General features: G+C 44.4%; 1 protein-coding gene across 5 annotated transcripts in view; it reads right to left on the bottom strand.

Moving 5' to 3' along the window:
* The window catches only part of NRCAM (neuronal cell adhesion molecule), a 320887-nt gene extending 317880 nt beyond the window's left edge, over positions 1 to 3007 (bottom strand). For all 5 annotated transcript variants that reach the window (XM_070369605.1, XM_070369599.1, XM_070369603.1 and 2 more), the window contains exon 1: positions 2872 to 3007. The gene's annotated coding sequence lies outside the window, so the exon portion shown is untranslated. The remainder of the gene's footprint in view (positions 1 to 2871) is intronic.
* Between the last annotated feature and the right edge of the window lie 17743 nt (positions 3008 to 20750).

Genomic DNA, 20750 nt, shown 5'->3' with positions numbered 1-20750 from the left:
CCAACGCATTCTCACATCAGCCTCACCGGAAGTACCATTTCCGAAGATGACTTTGCTTTTCATTTACTGTCCCTGCTGCGTTGTAAGTAGACTGGCCTACAGCCCAAAGACCTCACCACTACCCTATGTTAATCGGCTGGGTGACCTCTCTGAGCCCCACTGTATTCATTTGGAAACCCAAAGGTTAAGGAACAGTGTTTCCTTACAGCTCTGAAATTCCTGAATTGCCTGAAATGTTTAGCAACTTTCCTGTAACAAAGTAAAAGGCAAATTGAAAAAAAGACCATGAGTCAGTAGGATTAAGAAAGCAAAATGAATTCATTTTTCCAATTGGTCAGTCAATTACAATCATCCTAAAAGCTATTCCAGGAAGAACTGATTTCACTTTCCTTCAAATTCTTGTTTCTTTCAGTCAACAAGGAGCATCTTTATAAATGTGCCCCAGTCATACACTTAGGATAGCTAACGCTTTCCTAAGATTCTACACTAGGGTCTTATTCAAAATCAACACCCAATTTGAGGAGGAAAACTGCCACAGTCAAAAGATTCAAGGCTGGGGACCTGAAATCGAAATGTATGTATGCCAAATGGAAACGTTTGCCTTTTCTTCAAGTTTTCTTAAAAATTCTGATGTGCCAGGAACCTCTCAGCCTCTCTGGAATCGCAAGGGGTCATAGTCACTAAGAACAGTCCAGTGACTGTAACTGGTTGTACTGTGGGTTAACAGCCAAGTACTTAAAAGCTAACAGAAATAAAGGAACATGTAAAGGAATTGAGGGGCAATACAGTGCAGTAAAAAAGGCTATTTCACAGTACAATTCACTGAATTACAATATTGACTGCTACTAGGAGGTCTGCAGGGGCCAGAATTAAATGGGCTTACAATATGTCCTTGATTTTGAACACTGGGTGATTTTAGGCTTCCCCTAAACTGATGACAAGCTTCCAAAAGGCCACATTTTCAGTCCTGGATGGACAAAAAGCTAATCCTTGCTTCCTCATTTCCTAGCTATGTGGCCTTGGGAAAGTTACTTGACCTGTCTCCAGTCTCCTAATTTTTAACATGTGGCTGCTGTGAAAATTGAGATGATAGATACATGTAACATGCACAGCGCCCCGCACCTCCGACGCGCGCTCAGACTCTCATTACCCGTAAAGATCAAAGTATCCAATTGCCTAAATCCACTTCAGTACTTCTGGCAGGTCTCATTTACTCGTAAGCTATTATTACAATATTTTAATAACAGGGCACGGTTAGCAAAAACAGTGTGAACCAAAGTAGCCCAACCTCCTTCCATACGTTTGTATTCAGTGGCTACTGTGTTCCTTCCTGGAGAGCCCCAGGGGGAGCTGCTGGTGCATAACTGTCTCCCGACGCACGACTCTCTCCTCCATCTCCTCTCGCTAGCGCCTGGGGCAAGGAGAGGTCCCGAGAGGTCCCATCCCTCAGAGCTGCACCTCTGCGCCTTAACCACGCGGGATCAGGAAGGAAAAGAACACTTTGCTCTTAGGACTGACTGCTCTGCGCTGGATGCAGTCTCTGGCTGGAACTGCTAGAGTGAAAACGACAGGAGAGGCTGGGTGGGAAAGGCACGCCAGCGCTAGGCGCCCTCCCCTTCGCTCGCAACTGCGCAGGGACGGCCCCCCGGAGAGCGCGGGGGACAGAAGATGCTGCTGCGGTCCGGGTGGCGGGCGGGAGGGGAGGTGACCGGGAGGGGAGGTGACCGGGAGGGGAGGGGAGCGTCTTGCTTACCAACCTGACCCCTCTCCACCCCTCCCAACCCCCTCGCACCGGGTCCAGAGAGAACCCTCCGGCGGTGCTTGCTGCCCAGAGTACCCAGCTCTGGGAGAAATGACTCCTTGCACAGCGGCACCCGGGTTCCCCCTCTGCGCACGGGCAGATGCGGGCAGGGAATGGCTGGGCTGCTGTATGGCCGGGGACTCGCGCGCAGCGGCGCCCACCCGCACGACATGCCCAGTGCCGGGGCCGGTGCGCTGCACAGATGGCGCTCGCCGGGAGATGGATGCTCCGAGCCGGTGGTGACGGCCAGCTCAACACAACATCCCGGAGCGAAGCTGTTGCCAGATCCCACCGGTGGGAGCCTGGGCAGGGAAGGGGCTCTTCTGAGTCAGCCTCAAGCCCCGGCGAGCCAGCCCCAACAAGTCCCAGCCCCGAGAGGCCAGGCGAGGCGCCGGGGCCCCGGGGACCTGCACCTGTAGGGCCGACAAAGCCTTCGGAAAGCCTCCCACCCTATTGCTTTCGGGTGTCTCTCCTGTCTCCCATCCTTGGTTCCCCAAGTTCTCTCCAGGCTGGGGAGAGTGGAGGTCGGCTCGCCCCTGAACTCCGGCGATCCGCGCAGGTGTGAGCGCATCCGAACAAAGCCCACGCCCAGCTGTGTCTGCCGGGGCCGGAACGCGCACACGCCCGAGCGCGCCGGCTCCGCACCTGCGCTCCCAGCCCTGCCGGCCCTGCGGCGTGACAGCCCGTGCCCTCCGCTCTCCTGCCCAGAAAGCCGCAGTGCCGGCTCCAGCAGTTTCTCCAGGCCCAATGGCCCCCAAAGCCACCTCCAGACAGGGCTTCCCGGAAAGTGGGGGGGCACGGATGCACAAGTTGGCCACAGTCTGGGGAGGTGATGGGGGGCCCGCCGACGCCGCTGTATCTCAGCCTGGCCCGCACCCGGCTCCGGAGGAGAAGGGGGGAGTTGATGACCAGGTTGGCCCTGCCGCAGGCAGAGTTGGCGCGGCTCTAGGAAACCCTGGTATTCCGGTGTCCCGCTGACAACACGGCCGACCCCCGCGTCCTCCTCCGTTACAGCCGTCGCCCGCGAGCGGGACCGAGTGTCACTGTCAGCCACGCACGGAGCTACTCACTTTCTTACGCCGCGCCCACCCTCGGCCCCGAGCGCCGGTGTCTTCAGTCTCCGACGAAGCTGTACCTCCGGCAGCCCTGCGCCGTCCCTTGCGCCCGCGCGGCTCAGGCTCCGACTGCGGCGCGCGTCAGCCGGCGACCCAGGCGAAGCAGGGCTGGCCCGGCGCCCGCGCGCCCCCGCCAATGCGCCCTCCCGGCCCCTCCCCGTGCGCCGCTCTCCCTCCGCCCGCGGGGCCCGCTGCGCGATCCGCCCCCACCTCGCGCTCCCCCTCCCCCCCGGTCTCCCCCGCCTCTCCCCTCCCGCCCCAGCTGCTGCTGTGGCCAATGGGCTCTGGCCGCCAGCGCCTCCGGGGACTGGGTGGCCCCTCACCTGAGCGGCCGCGCCATCACCAACCCACGTCATCCTGCCAGCGCGTGAGGTGGTGGCTGTCGGGGTGGGGATGGGGGCCTGGGGAGGGTGGGGGCCTGGGGAGGGCGGGGGCGGGGGGAGCGTTCCGGGAACGAAGATAGCTGGGATCTGGAATTGGCTACAAAAGATGTTCCAGAAAATAATGAGTGGTTTTGAAATACCACTCTCCTGGGTTTAGGTTTCTGTGCGAGGTCTGTGGTCTGCCCCGGCTACACCTTCTTTTAAAGCATTTAATTTCTTCGAAACTCACCAGTTGGGATGGTTGAAACTGACGTCTTTTTGTTTTGCACCTCTTCTTTCCAAAGAGGGAAGCTTTAGCTGTCTGTTCCCGGCGGGAGTTGGATCTTCTGGTCCCAGAGAACAGGGTTAGTTCACATTCGCCTATTTTTCAGATTTGAGAGTATTTATGGAGAATTATTTGCAAGGTAAAGAGAGTTACGATTTTCTAAATGAGTAGTATTTTAGCCAACACACTGCGGGCTGCAAGGTTCAGACTCCGGAGCCCGCTCTGAGATCCCTAGCCTGACTCTCAAGCTCCTCACAGGTTTGCGGCCTGGCCTCCCTAGGCTTCTTCCCAGCCACCAGGCGTCACCTCACTTGACCATTTACTGCGGGCGCCAGCCCTCCCTCCCCTCTGCTGGAGCCTTATTGCCTTCTTCTCTCGGTTAATTCAAGAAGACTTTAGTGGAACCCCGCATCCCCTTTCCTCATCCCCAGGCTCCAGGCCCTGTGCTGGGGCGGGATTCAGGAATAAAAAAGGCATAGGGTCATACTTCAAGGTCCTGATGACTCCTCTGCTGTACTCTACCTTCAATGTGAACTTGCCACTTCAACCCACAGCACCAGGCATGCCAGTGAGCAGCCTTTTCTTTCTACTGCTGCTCCATCACTCATCCTCTCTTCCCACCAGCCAAAGGGTGCTCCAGCCACGTACCTCCAGCCACCTCCTGTTCCTGAAACATTGTGGTCTCTGGCTAATGGATCTTTTCAGAGTTGTTCCCTCAGTCCCATCACTCTTCCTGCCCTGGTCCTTACCCCACCTCTTGGGTACCTCCCACCTCTCTGCAAATTGTCCAAATCCTCCTCTGAATTATTCTTTTTTAAAAAACAAAAAGAATGTGATTCTATGATACCCTTACTTAAAAGTCTGGTCTGGCTCTCTTTTGCCTGTAAAGTGAACTCCAGTCTTTCCGGCACACTTCCTCACAGTCTGTCCCTAACTTCACTCTCCATCTCCAATGAAAAGAATTTTCATAACTCTGAGTCTCTGGATGTGAGATTTCTTCCATCTAGAATATTCTTCCATCTTTTTTCATCTGGAAAACTCATGTTCATCCCTCAGAGTCTTGCTCAGTTGCTAGCTCCTCTGTAAGGTCTTTCCCAAATCCCTGTGTTTCATTGTAATAGTACTTGTCACATTTGAGTGACATGTTTGCATGTCTGACTCCACAAAATTGAACTTCTTAATGTGGATTGTCTGTCTTATTTTTGTGTGACCTTATTTCCCACCCAAACAAATGGAGCCACAATCATGTAACTCATCTCACCGTCTCATCATTCCCACCTATGTAAAGGGCTTCAGCCCCTTCACTTCCCTCCTCACCTCAGCAAGTGCCTTGAGACCCGGGTTGTCCTGCACGTCCTTCTGTTTGATACTTGGGGGATGCTGAAGGAATGAAGACAGGAAGGAATCTCGGGCAAGTGACAGTTTCTCCAAGTATAGTTTACAACAGAATAGCAACACTTAATACTCGGGGTTATTGTTAGGGTCAGTTTAAAGCACTGCACAGTGTCTATGACATAATACATACTTTTCTATTTGAAAAGCAATTGTGTGACCAGACGTCTGTCAGCTAAATACATACTTAAATAAAAAGAACAAAGACAGAAGAGGTGAAAAGTTCTGGAGAAAATGGGAACCATGGTGACGGCAACACTAAGTAATTCTGATACTGCATAATACTTGTAATGCGCTTCCCAGGTGGCACCGTGGTAAAGAATTTGCCTGCTAATGCAGGAGACACAAGAGATGTGGGTTCAATCCCTGGGTCAGGGAAGATCCCCTGGAGCAGGAAATGGCAACCCACTCCAGTATTCTTGCCTGGAGAATCTCATGGACAGAGGAGCCTGGTGGGCTACAGTCCATGTGGTTGCAAAGAGTTGGACACGACTGAGCACACACACAATACTTGTAATACTATAAAATGATTATATATTGAATAGTTTTAATTTCCAGCTTATTCAACTGCTTTGCAGTTCTACAGGGAGAACCAAACAGCTGTTACATAAAGAGCTGAAATGAAGGGAGGATGAAGGGAAAGGATTAGAAGGATGCCTGAGTGGGCAAAAAGACTATCCGTTTGGTTTGTCTGGCAATGCATGAGGCACTCTGATTTGGCTGCATATTCGCAGTGACCCATGGACAGAGCAGCCTGTGGGGCTAGTCCATGGGGTGACAAACTGTCAGGCACGACCCAGTGACTATCACTCCCGTTTTTGCAGTGATACATACACCTCCTTACCTTAACTGCTGCCCCTTATTTCATCCCTAAGCCTCACCCCATCCTGTATCCCAGGCTTTACTCCATCCTTAAACCCAGGTGAGGGCTGAGAATAACATAAGCCTGGCTGTCCCATCACTTGCTGATAAGAGAATTTGGCCTGGGCCCTGCACTACAGTAAGAATAGTAAGCACTTTACATTTATTAATTTCACCAAGCCCATGGCCACCCCAAGCAGTGTGTCCCCGTTATCATTCACATTTTAGAAAATGAGGAAAGAGAGGTTAAGTATTAGAGCTTGCATAGGTCACAAAGCTAGTGGCAGAGCTGGGATTGCAGCCTGGGCATTCTGGCTCCAGAGGCCACAGCCAAAACCACTGCACTCTGCTGCCTTTTAAAAGGCACTAAAAGTTTGTTGTTTCCATGGATGCACCAGAACCTTAGAGGATTGGAGCAGCTGCATGGGCAGGTCATGGAGCCCCCAGTGGTACCTGAGGTGAATAAGCTTTTAGTCTTTCTCCTTCCCCACTCTTGCTATCCTGTTTCTCTTTCTTGGAATTCTCCCTCTCCTTTTTTTCTTCTTCCACTTCTTTTCTTCCCTGACCTTACTTCTCATCCTTGTTTTCTTAATCCCCAGCCATGCTTCAGGTCTCTCAGACTGCAGGCGGCCCTGCCCTAAACCCAACATTAAGTTCACCAAAACCTAACTGGGACCCAACACCATCCTGAGCTGTGTGGCCACCAGCAGGTTATTTCCTCTCTCAGTCAGTTTCCACACCTGAAATGAAGATGTTGGGCTAGGCTAGGTAAGAAAGAAAAAACAAAAACTTTAACGATGTCACTTGATAATTCTGGGGGTAACCAAGAGCATTTCTTCAGCCTGTAGGCCGAACTCTATGTTAAAAGAGGGTGGAACTCTAAGAAAAAGTGTTCCATAGTAGTACGGTTGTTGTTCAGTCCGTAAGTTGTCTCCAACTCTTTGTGACCCCATGAACTGTAGCACACCAGGCTTTCCTGTCCTTCACTATCTCCCAGGTTTTGCTGAAACTCATGTCCATTGACTTAGTGATGCCATCCAACCATCCCATCCCTCTGTCGCCCCCTTCTCTTCTTGCCTTCAATCTTTCCCAGAATCAGGGTCTTTCCCAATGAGTCAGCTGTTCACATCAGGTGACCAAAGTATTGGAGCTTCAGCATCAGTCCTTCCAATGAATATTCGGGGTTAATTTCCTTTAGGATTGACTGGTTTGACTTCTGCTGTCCAAGGGACTCTCAAGAGTCTTCTCCAGCACCACAGTTCAAAAGCATCAATTCTTTGGTGCTCAGCCTCTTTATGGTCCAACTCTCATATCTGTACATGACTAATGGAAAAACCATAGCTTTGACTATATGGACCTTTGTCAGCAAAGTAATGTCTCTGCTTTTTAATATACTGTTTAGATTTATCATAGCAATAAGAAACGTGGGTTAAATCCCTGGATCAGGAAGATCCCCTGGAGGAGGGCATGACAACCCACTCTAGTATTCTTGCCTGGAGAATCCCATGGACAGAGGAGACTGGCAGGCTACAGTCCATAGGGTCATAGAGTTGGACACCACTGAAGCGACTTAGCATGCAGCAGAAGTAACATCACACTACTTTTGCCAAATCCTTAGTTACAAGTAGGTCACAAGGTTGTTTCCTAAGAGTGGCTTACACCAGTGTCATCGTTGTTTTCATCTTCTCTGGCTGAGCAGCTACATTAGGTTTCTGACAGGGATGTGGTGAACTTAGTAACTTTTAAAGCCCTTCTCCAATAAAGCTCCAATCCTTTGGCCACCTGATTCTTAAGGGCTGACTCACTGGAAAAGACCCTGATGCTGGGAAAGATTGAGAACAGGAGGAGAAGGGGGCGAAAGAGGATGAGATGGTTGGATGCCATCACCAACTCAATGAACATGAGTTTGAGCAAACTCTGGGAGACAGTGAAGGACAGGGAAGCCTGGCGTGCTGTAGTCCATGGGGTCACAAAGAGTTAGACATGACTTACAGGAACTCAACAACAAAAGCCCTTCTATTTGAAAGAGGATTAAAGTCCATTATTTTCAGAAAGCACCAGTTGTTACAGTGGGCAGCTTCTAAGATGGCTCCCAGTTAACCCCTCCTCCTGGTGTGTGTGTGTCCTGGTGTAAAGCCCTCTCCTTGAGTGTAGAAGGCACCGAGTGACTCACTGAACGAATGATTTGGCAAAAGTGGTGGGATGTCATTTCTGCTGCATGCTGCGTCATTTCAGTTGTGTCCAACTCTTTGTGACGCTATGGATTGTAGCCTGCTAGGCTCCTCTGTCCATGGGATTCTCCAGGCAAGAATACTGGAGTGCAGTGCCATACCCTCTTCCAGGGGATCTTTCCTGACCCAGGGATCAAACTTGCATCTCATGTCTCCTGCACTGGCAGATGGGTTCTTTACCGCTCGTGCCACCTGCGAAGCCCACTTCTGTTGTTAGGTTACAAAAAAGACTCTGGCTGCTTCTGTCTTGCTGCCTTTTCTTTCCCTTGTTGCTCAGAGGGAAGTCAGCTGCCATGTTGGGGGCTGTCCTATAAGAGGTCCACATCCAGGGAACTGAGGGAGACCCCTGTAACTGTGGGCATCAGTCCAACATCTTATGAAGAGCAGAATCATGCCTTAACCATCAGAGTGGCCGTGGGAGCAGATCACCCCCTAGGAGAGCCTGGAGATGACCTCAGCTCAGGCTGACCTGTGACTGCAGCCTAGTGAGAGAGACCCAGAGCTCAAGGAGCCCAGTTAGTTCACCAGCCCATGGCTTCTCCTCCTCATTTCGCTCAAGTCATGTCTTACTCTTTGCAACCCCATGGACTGTAGCCCGCCAGGCTCCTCTGTCCATGGGATTCTCCAGGCAAGAATACTGGAGTGGGTTGCTGTTTCCTTCTCCAGGGGATCTTCCCAACCCAGGGACTGAACCAGTGTCTCTCATGTCTCTGGCATTGGAAGGTGGGATCTTTACCACTACCAACCGCCACCTGGGAAGCCCCATGGCTTCTCAACCTGCAACAACTTAAGAGATAGTCAATGTTTCTGGCTTTAAACTGCTAAATGCATCACTGATACAGTTGTCCAAGTGCATTTCAGAACACTGACTTTGCATCTGACATCACATTTATTTTCAGGATAATGGAAGTGTTAGTCGCTCAGTCGTGTTTGATGCTTTGCCACCCATGGACTGTAGCCTGCCAGGCTCCTCTGTCCATGGAATTCTCCAGGCAAGAACACTGGAGTGGGTTGCTATTTCCTACTCCAGGGGATCTTTCCCACCCAGGAACAGAACCCAGGTTTCCTGCATTGCAGGCAGATTCTTTACTGTCTGAGCCATAGTATTTACATTTTCAGGATAGGGAAGAGGCAGATGAACAAAACGACAGTTGTCATAAGATGCGATGTGGTGCTGAGTAAAGAAGCAACTGTGGAAAACAGATGAGATATCAGTGTGACTTGGCTGAGGCTAATCTCTGACTTCCATGCCCCAGAGTCACACTGTGCTCCTACAGCCAAGCCTGGGATTGGCCATCAAGGTACCCACCCAGCCCTGCTCCGTTCTGCTGTTAGACACCAGCCATAGTCTCAGCTGGGCCACACCTCCTGAGCTACAGAGTGGGTGATTACCCACCATGAATAATAACAGGATGTACATTTATAGATACTATAAATAATAATAGGATGTGCTGTTTCATTGATCACCTGACCAGTAAGCAGTGGGAAGTTTCCACGGATGCAGACACACTGATCAGTCTGACGTGCCTCTCTCTTCACCATCTGCCATGTAACCATAGAACTCTGTGTGCCTGTGTGGTGCTGCTTGGGTATGTGTCAGACAGAATCCAGAAATACACAACCCATTCCTTGTCTGGTGCTTGGCAACACAGCATCCCTATACCTATGTCAAGAATGCCATGTACAAGCAATGGAGGAAAGTGTGACCTCAGTGGTTGCCATATGTTGATTTCTTCCCTGGAAGCTTCTGAGTCACTAGGATCCTCTGCTCGGCTCAATCCGCCCCCATGCTTGGGGCACTAAGTCGGAAAGAGGAGTAACATTCTCTGTGATAACAAGCATGTTTTATGGCCAACTCCTCCATCTGTTCCTCAGGTTTCTGTCTGCAAGAACATACACAGGTTCTGCCGGATGAACGTGAGACCAGCCAAGGTCTGTGTGCGATCAGCCGTTGCAGATGGGGTCATCAGGGACAGGGAACTGTCGCTCTGGAAACAGAGATGCTGAGAAGCACTCTTGATCCGTGCCCTTCATCTGGTCTAAGAGGGGGCAGATGACAAGTACAATGAAGATGAATTCACTGTGGAGGAAAGAAAAGGAATGGCTTCAGATACAATACCCTGGGGTCTCCCTGAATGGTTGGCTTTCTCATTTGGTGTTTCATGGGGTTTTGTAAAGAAGAAAAAAGGTGTTGGGTTAATAAAAACTGACTTTGTCTTTCCGTTTGTATTTTCTAAAAGAAAATTTAAATGTTACTGTAAGGTCGTTCAATATTTTTAAATGTCAGATAGCCATAGGACACGAGCAAGTCCAGTACCATCCTGCCCTGGGCCTTGTGCTTTAGGAAGCCTTGCTCTGCCCACCCCACAAGAGCCCATGCCATCCTGTTCTCCTTCCTGACCTTGTCTGTGTACCCAGGACCCCCTCAGGACCTGCAAAGTCTTCCTTCTCAGGCTCCTAACAGAAAACTGCTCTGCTGGTATATGTAACTGGAGGCCTGAAGACAGTATATCTTAAAAGTTCTCATCACAAGAACAAAAAAAATCCATAATTACGTGTGATGATGGATAGTAAATAGACTTACTGTGGTAATTATTTCACAGGATACACAAACATCAAGTCATTATTATGTTGTACACTTGAAAGTAACCTAATGTTAGATGTCAATTATATCTTAATATTAAAAAAAAAAAAGTGAGGAAATGGTTGTGTTAACTAATGTTGTGGTAACCATTTTATAATGTATCAAATCATTTCATTGGACACCTTAAGTTTACAGACAGTTATATGTCAAATATATCTTAATAAAGATGGAAAACAAACAGCAAAACAAACAACTGGCGTTCTGGTAAGTGGCTAATGCAGGGGTGTGGACAGAACTTGGACAGGTGGGTTGGGAGCTTCACCTAAGCATGCCTGAGCCCTTGAAGATTCACAGCTAAGCCGGGGAGGGGGCCGTGGGCTGGGGTCTGGGGCCGCACTCCCTATGCCACCATGTCCTGGAACAGAACTCCAAGAATTTTAAAGTCAAATGTGGATGTCAAGATCTTTTTGAAGGCATCTTCATCAAGGTAGGAAGATGGAACATAGCTTATAACTTTTAAACATTTAGTATTTTGATCTCCAATTGCATTCTTCCCCTAACCTCCCTGCCCCGCCTCCCACTGCCACCACCACTTGTTGGGGGAGATCCTAAAATGAACCTGTTTCTTAATATACTGTAATAGATATACTGATGTATTAAAACATTGTTAGAATAATAATGCTACTTCTAGATTTAAATAATTTTGGTTTACTAACAGTTTATTTTGGATCTCATCTTAATTTATATTTTTTGAGGCAAGGATTATTGGTATAATAAAATTTTCTTGAAATTGACTGATGTTGCTGTAGGTACAGAAGAAGTGCCTTCTGACTATTCTTCCCTAGCTGGAAAAACTTTCTGGATTTTCATCCAAAGCCTACATTTAAAGGTAAATGTGTTTCTGTCCTTTAATGTTTTGATTATCCAGTTGTTTGATTGTCTAGGACTACTGTTTTTTCAAAAATCAAATCACTTCACTTCCTCCTTGATTCAACTTGCTAAAATTAGAGGACCTCTATATTAATAGTTTAACAACTTATGGTGTAGCACAAGATGAAAATATCATGCAAGAGTTTAAAATGATAATTATGACTGAGAAATAAGGAAAATATAAGCTGAAGTGAAAATAGTGCAGCGCAAAATAGTGTGTGTGCATTATTACTGAAACTCTGAAATACATGAGAGAAAGATCACATGCAAATGAAAACTCTTAAATAACTATTAATGAACGTTCATTCATCCTAGTGTTCACTGCAACACTGTTTACAGTAACAGAGACCTGGAAGTAACCTAAATATCCTAAATTTAGCAACCTAAATATCAACAGATGAATGGATAAAGAAGATATTGTTCCTATATACATGGAACATTACTTAACCATAAAAAAGAATGAAATAATGCCATCTGCAGCAACATGAATAGACCTAAAGATTATCATACTGAGTTTAGTCAGAAAGAGAAAGACAAATACCATATGGTATCCCTTATATGTGGAATCTAAAAAAAAACAAAAACAAAAAACGATACAAAGGAACTTACATACAAAACAGAAATAGACCCACAGACTTTGGAAAAAAAGAAAAACTTATAGTTACCAAAGTTGGGAGAGAGGGATAAATTAGGAGGTTGGGATTAACATACACACACTAGATAAACAAGGATTACTGTATAGCACAGGGAACTATACTCAGTATTTTGTAATAACCTATAAGGGAAAAGAATCTGAAAAAGAATAGATAAATGTATAACTGAATCATTTTGCTGTACACCTGAAAATAACATTGTAAATCAGTTATACTTCAACTTAAAAAAAAAAAGATTATTTAAAATGACAGAATTATGGGGGGTTTAAAATTATTTGTCTAAAGTTTGAGTAGACTGATTATTCCAATAAAGCATTTATATCAAATCTTGGGCTATTTTCTCATTATTTTTCTTTGCTGCCCCTTCTCTACTCTTGTGCCCTAGGCCAGACAGTGGTTCTTGGTGGGCTGCAGGATATTGCCTGGACTTGGCACTGAAACTTGGAGCTAAGACAGCTAATGTTTTTATTCCAGAGCCCAGGGATAGTGTGTCCCATGAATGCACACCATGGGGGGGATGGGCCTCTGAATTCTGATCTTCAGTAGACAGTCCAGAAATAACACATGCGTACCAGTCATTCATCCTTATAGCAAGAGAGGCACATGTCAAAAAGGCAGAGACTACATACTTGCTTAAGGAACTCCTGGACTCTGGCCCTTTGGTGAGTCTCTTTGGAAGTGCATGATGTTGTGAAATAGAAAAACCTAAAGGCAGAAGTAAAAACCAAAACACTTTGATAGACTTTTGCTCATCACTGCATGCTTCTACATGAATGCATAAACGGTCTGTGCAACATAGAAGGTATTTCTGCTTAAAAAGCAGTATGATTGACTCAGTTTTTTTAAATGTCCAGAGAGATTTTTGTCAATGTCAGTGATACCATTTTGGGTTAATTTCATAATGATAAATAAATCTTCACAACTGTATGATTTTTCCATTGTTCATCTAGTATTACAGGTTAAAAAAAAAAAAGCCTTGGAAGGGTTAAATAACTTCCTGAAAGACCATGTATTCACACTCAGTTATTTTGTTCCAAAGTTTCAGTTATTTCTGCCACACTACTAGTAAAGAAATAAATTATATAAAATTAAACATATGCATATGTATGACAGAAATTATATATTCTGTATATAACAGAAATTACATGGTTATGTACATAACAGAAATTTTATAATGTGTATATATAACTGAAGTTATATAGTGTATGCACTCAGGAATAAAGTTCCAAAACAGAGATCGGAAAATCACTGATAAAACTGTAAAGCTTCCCACAGTGACTGCTTTAAAGGCCAAGCAACTCTCTTTGGGACACATAAGGTCTGGTACTTGGGTGTTTTTACCACTGTTCCTCACTGTTTTATCATAATTTCTTAAATTCACCTGGCACATATTAGGTGTTTTATTAGGCACATATTCACTTAATCTGATTCCATGGACTATACAGTCCATGGAATTCTCCAGGCCAGAATACTGGAGTGGGGAGCCTTTCCCTTCTCTAGGGGGATCTTCCCAACCCAGGGATCGAACCCACGTCTCCTTCATTGCAGGTGGATTCTTTACCAGCTGAGCTACCAGGGAAGCCCAAGAATACTATAGTGGGTAGCCTATCCCTTCTCCAGCAGATCTTCCTGACCCAGGAATCAAACCAGGGTCTCCTGCATTGCAGGTGGATTCTTTACCAGTTGAGCTACCAGGGAATCCCACAAAATGCCTGAAGAGCTGGCTTACTCAATTGAGATAGAGATTAGACATGATTTTCAAGGAGGTAGGGGGCATTCAATCTTCTCTACCAACTATCTCCAGTCAATTCAGTGCCCACTCTACACCCAAGAATATTACAGCCAGTGGAGGTGTCAAATCATAACACAAACTATACCCTCTCATTCTGTTGTTCCTCTAGGGGGCCTTGTTCCCATCAAACACCCTATCCCTAGTGTGATTTAAGATTTACCCCCTTGGACCACTTTTCTAACTGTATGCATGTATGTATTAAAGTAATACATACTCACTGTAAAAAAAAATTACCAATAGAAGTATATTAAATGAGAAGAGAAAGTTTTCCTCCCATCACCATCTTGCTCTCTAGAGATAGCCTCTATTAAAAGTTTGGTTATATGTAAAACTACTGTTACATATGGAGGTGTCCTGGGATTCCCTCATGGTTGTTTAGAAAAAGTATTGAGAATCACTTCCCTAAAGCCAAGGTTCACTGCCAAGAACGGACGGAGCTTCATGGAGGAGATGTGGGGTCTTCATTACTAAAAGAGGAAGCAAAGACTTGGTAGGGATGTTAGAAAGAATTTCAATCATTAGCTAGGGTTGGTTGAGTTAGAGGCAGGGAAAGGAGAAGGCATTGAATTCAATGAATTTTATTATTCCTTTCAAACCAATAGCTTTGCATTTATACCAACAGAATGATCACCCCAAAGGTAGGGGAAAATTCCAATGCAATTTTGATGCCATAACTTAAGTGGAGGAGAAAATAACAGAAAATCCAATATATAAAATCCAAGTTTATAGGACAAGTTGTTCAGTTGCTCAGTCTTGTCTGACTCTTAATGACCACAGGGACTATAGCTCACCAGGTTCTTCTGTCCTTCACTATCACCCAGAGTTTGGTTAAATTCATGTCCATTGAGTTGGTGATGCTTTCTAATCATTTCGTCTTCTGCTCCCCTTTCTCCTGCCCTCAATCTTTCCCAGCATCAGGGTCTTTTCCAGTGAGTCTGCTTTATGCATAGAACAAGTTGCTTTGCAGAAAACACTGTACTTATCTTTCATACAGATTTCTTTTAACTAGGCATTTTGTTGTGTTCAAAATATACTTCATTTTTTAATAAATATGCTATTTACACTTAAAAAAATATTCCCTCAATGAATGAATGAAATGCCAGCAACAGGGAACTCATAGGTCTCAGGAACCATGGTGTGTGTATATTAAGGGGCAGGGCCCATACAGTGGGACAGCCCAAGGAATATCTTTCCACACTACAGAGGAAGATTAAACCCCTAGGTCCAGGACAACAAACATCAGTGTATTCTCTGGACACTGTTCCTTCCCTGCCTGCCAAAATTCCTGCCACATAATCTGGATTAAACTTGAAGTACCTCCCTTTCCTCATTTCTTGATGGAGTAGCCTCTGGGAGATGTGAGTAGACTCCATAGTCAGGATGTGAGGTGGCAATGGTGGGATGGCCCATGATACATTTCTTCACATCTGACTGGTTTCATTTTCAATCATGTGACCTGCACAGTTAGTAGCTTCTGCAACCTAAGGGAAATACAATTTGTGGAATATCTCAAAGTATCTTTTTAGGTATAAATAAAACATGTAAGGTTTGCTGCTAAGTTGCTTCAGTCGTGTCCAACTCTGTGCAACCCCATAGACGGCAGCCCACCAGGCTCCCCCGTCCCTGGGATTCTCCAGGCAAGAACACTGGAGTGGGTTGCCATTTCCTTCTCCATGTAAGGTTTACAGTTTCTAAATTCATGCTTGTTTTATTTTAAAATCAATTTCAGAAACAAGGGCATTGACAACTGTTGAAAATTATTTGGCAGCAAATAACACAGGACACAGTAATTTATGTGCAATGAGATCATTTGCCTCCAAGGTCAATATCATTATTTTCACATGAACAAAAATGGACATTATATCCTCAATTTATAACCCCCAAGCATAATACTTATAGTAGTGTTTTTAGCAATGCATCCTGTGCACAACAGAACAGAGTAATAAAAGATAATGCAGAAAAATAAAGAGGTCATATCAAAGGATGACTTGATCCTTTCAAGGACTGAAGGGGAGGGGTATGGCACAATGTAAATCTGTGACATTGAGAAAAAGAACACTGTGATTTCAGAAGTATATAACTCAGTAAAAATTATTAATTTATTTTCCCTTGGGATCTTAATTTCCCAGAACACAAAAATAACTGCTGTTAGTATATACTCATGTTAATACATATTAGTAATACACATTACAAACATGTAGTTATTGAGCACCTACATACTATATTCCAGGTCCTTTAACCTACATTATTCAAACAACTCTGTGTTTCAGGTATGAAAACTCTCAGGGAGGTGAACTTGCCTAGGGCCTCACTTTGAGCCCATCTGAGTTTTGACAAAGACCTTCATCTTAACACAAGACCTATTACCTCCCTTAGGCTATGATCAGCGACTTGAGAGAAAGTAGCTACAGAACTGGACAACACTGCACTGACCTTGTTCAATCTCTGCGCTCCCAAAGTGTCCGAGATATTGCTCACTGTACTATTTTATTTTTCTGACATCCAGGTCATTGTAGAATCATTCAAGGACACATTTCTTTCATATACTTAAATCTGAGTCAGGTTCATGATACGAATGGCACGTAATACACGTCATTTAGATGACTAAGTATTCCTATTTTAGAAAAATATAAGCATATCTCCCAGAAATGCAAATCTTGTGCCACACTGGGTAAGAATACAAATCCCCACTATGATCAGAGCTTATTTATTGCAACCAATACCCCCACCCCCAGTGATTATTTGGAAAGCAGAGGAAAGAGTTCTTGGCTGGGAATTTATTGGCTCAAGCCATCATACTAAACAAGGTGAAGTCAGACAAGCCTTTGGGTTTTCAGTGCTATATTTTATATATTCCTCGTGGAATAACAATGCTGGTCTTGCCAAGCACACAGGACAGCTGTTATAATAAAATGAAGAAATTGATTTGAAGGTGTTCTGGAAAGTACACAAATGCCATAAGCAACTATAAATAAATTTTGTATACAAATATAGACTACAGTTATTTTGACCATTGAGGGCTCCACCCACAAATTTACTAGAATAAGATGTATGTTTAAGGATCTTGGCAACAAGGCAGTCCAATAAGAACGGGTTAAAAAGCTCACATTTCAAACAAAAGAAACCTTTCTTCTTTTTGTATTTGAGTTGTTGTATTTGAGTCCTTGTCAGGAGGTAAGACATACAAATACTATGAATTATGTATTTACCTCGGGCATCAGGTGAGAGAGAATGACAGGCTCTGTAACCTGTGTGATTCTCAGTCGGGAAAGGGTTGTGCGCACACTGAGGAAAAGGATCCCAGCCATGATTCTATGCACAAGCACAGGGAACCAGACTCATTTTCAGATTTTAAAGTAAACAGATTCAGAAAGTACCTTTAAAGCATCTTCATTTTCCCCACTTCCTCATAACTGTGTAAGACAGATCATTCAATTAAGTCCAACTTACAAATACTTGGGCTTCCCTGATAGCTCAGTTGGTAAAGAATCTGCCTGCGATGCAGGAGACCTGGATTTGATCTCTGGGCTAGGAAGAGCCCCTGGAGAAGGGAAAGGCTACCCACTCCAGTATTCTGGGCTGGAGAATTCCATGGACTGTACAGTCTATGGGGTCACAAAGAGTCAGACATGACTGAGTGACTTGCACTTTCACTGTCTACAAATACTGCCGGCCTATAATGTATCTAGCAGGGTGTTAGAAACTGTGAGAGCTGGAAGCAGCATGTGACCAGCTGGGTAGGGAATGCATAATACAGATACAAATAAAGAAAGCTACATTATAGCAATTATTTGTTGCCCAATGAGAATTTTCTTTTTCTCTCATGCTTCATAAAGAAGCATCTATGATAGTTCTATTTACACCTTTTAAACTTGTCGTCATGACTTTTCAGGGGTTTCAAAATGAGTGCAGTGCATATAAGATGGTGAAAATTACTCTAAAGATTAAAGTTGAAGTCTTACTCTGTGAGCTGATGATTATATTTGTGATGGGATGGATGGTAGCAGTATTTTTCCACACACTATTACAGACACCTGGGATGCTCCATCGGGAGATCAGGACATAGCCACTCACCCATACTCAAAATATGAGAGTAGTATAAGCCTGTATCACAAAATTCTTAACCACCAACCTTCATCAAAACCTCTGAAGTGTGTATTTCTTTGTTATACACTATAGGCATATGTTAGTATATCTGCATTACATACTAAGCAAATAGTCTAGAGTTTCATTACTTCTATAATTTCTGAGTGTCAGCATTGGTACTTTTCACATAATTCAATTCAGGAAATGGAATTCAACATGTTTAGATGTGCATGGATTAACCGTATCCTGATAGCAAACAAGTTCATTCAAAATTAGCAAAATAACAGCACCCATGATTTACAAGATACAGTTTTAACATTTGAGACACAGAAAAAATGTGGTTTTAAATGGCTCTTAATTCTACTAGTATTATTTTTTAAAAACATGCTTTTAAGGCCAAATCTGAAAGGCAGGGAGAGGGGCAAGTTACCCTAGTTTTATTTAACTTTTTAAATTTGAGGGACTTTTAAGAATTCTTAGATTGTTCATACTACTACTACTACTAAGTTGCTTCAGTCATGTCTGACTCTGTGCAACCCCATAGACGGCAGCCCACCAGGCTCCACTGTCCCTGGGATTCTCCAGGCAAGAACACTGGAGTGGGTTGCCATTTCCTTCTCCAATGCATGAAAGTGAAAAGTGAAAGTGAAGTCGCTCAGTCATGTCCCACTCTTCGCGACCCCACAGACTGCAGCCTACCAGGCTCCTCTGTCCATGGGATTTTCCAGGCAAGAGTACTGGAGTGGGCTGCCATTGCCTTCTCCAAGATTGTTCATATAGTATCACAAACACAGAAGCAGGGTGACATGTTTGCTACTGCAGAACATCTGTTTTCGAAAAGGTGGTAGGTACAATTGTACAAAACATAATGAAAGGTAAGACCTTTCTTTGCAAAACTCCTACAGTGAATTCCAAAGACTGTGTATCTTGGCATAAAACATTGGATGATTTTTTTTTTCTTTTTCATATTCTGTTGTTTGGCCAAGGTATGGTTTACTTTTAATTGTACTCAGAGTTCTTTTAAAATTATTTTGATAGGCTATTTAACACTACAATAAATACTTTCTGGGGCAAGGTGTGTTGGGAATACAATGTCACACAATTAATGTTAAAATGACACAGCTTTCTTTCTTTGCAGATAATTGGATTGATTTTTGGCTTGCTGTTATCATTTTGTTTTTTACAAGCATTGTCAGCAGCAGTACATTCGGTAAGCAAGAGTGCAGTGCTTAGTCATTCAGTCATGTCCGATTCTTTGCGAGCCCATGGACTGTAGCCAAGAAAGAGTGCTGCTGCTGCTGCTGCTAAGTCACCTCATTCATTCGTGTCTGACTCTATGCGACCCGACAGACAGAAGCCCACCAGGGTCCCCTGTCCCTGGGATTCTCCAGGAAACAACACAAGTGGGTTGCCATTTCCTTCTCCAATGCATGAAAGTGAAAAGTGAAAGTGAAGTCGTTCAGTCGTGTCCGACTCTTAGCGACCCCATGGACTGCAGCCCACCAGGCTCCTCCACCCATGGGATTTTCCAGGCAAGGGTACTGGAGTGGGGTGCCATTGCCTTCTCCGAGAAAGAGTGCTACCAAGTCATAATTGTTAACTATTTTATTCTTCTATAAGATGAGCATAGTTATCTTAGTCTGATCCTTGAAAATTGTCTAAAAATATAAATCAGGTATTAAAAGTGATGTACGAGAATAAAATACATGAAGGGATAGTAAGGTGTTTGTTATTTTAGATAAATAATTTAAGAAAGACAGCTATCCACCCATGTCCACATTATGATCGATAACTTCCCACTTATAATGAAAAGGTTATTTGTTTTCTCTTTGGGGAAAGATACAGAGTCCAAACTTAATAGCAGGCAAGAAATGTAAGACTTTTCTCATCACCACCATCATCATCTCAGTGCTAATATAAAATAAGGATAATGACAGTACCTTGGTCTGAAGATTACATGGCAATAAATGTTAGCTACAACTATTACTGGGTCTCAACCATTTTGGACCATGTAATCTGTTTACAATCAATCAAACTGAAATCTTTAAAATACAACTCACCATATATATTGTCTAGAGGTAAGGAATTAATCCTTATTATAATTTTTCATCATGAATGTGAATCAACATTACAGTCAATACTTCAAAAGACTCAATTAATAATATGTATCTGTGGAGTATAATGAATATGTCAATTGACTTGCATCAGTTGAATAAAGGTTATAATGAATAAGGCAATCAGTCTGACTCTTGAGAGACACACATTTATCAAACCCCCGGACCAGCACATGAAAACACTTTCGTTCAGGGCCATCTGTACTCTATGAATCCTATTTCGCATGGTGGATAGCTCTGCCAGGAACAGAACAAACTGCTTTTTAATGTGATCTCCCTCCTTCCTGTCACGACAGAGTAACCGCCACAGATTTGGTCCAAAAAGTAAGATTAAGTGAACAGTTCAGTTGTATTTAAACTTGGCAAAAAAAAAAAAAAAAAAGAACAAGTGAACAAGGGGCAATGAATGCACAAAGAATTCCTCTTGAGATGGAATCCAAATGGAATTTTACAAATATGCACCTTAATTCTGGGCAAAGTATACCCTCAATTTCTTGTGGAATAAATACATCATTTCTATTCTGAAGATAAGCAGCTCATGGT

Source organism: Bos mutus, chromosome 4 (assembly GCF_027580195.1).
Source record: "Bos mutus isolate GX-2022 chromosome 4, NWIPB_WYAK_1.1, whole genome shotgun sequence".
In the NCBI taxonomy this organism is placed as follows: Eukaryota; Metazoa; Chordata; class Mammalia; order Artiodactyla; family Bovidae; genus Bos; species Bos mutus.
The sequence above is the reverse complement of the archived record's forward strand: the minus strand, read 5'-3'. Positions and strand labels throughout refer to the sequence as shown.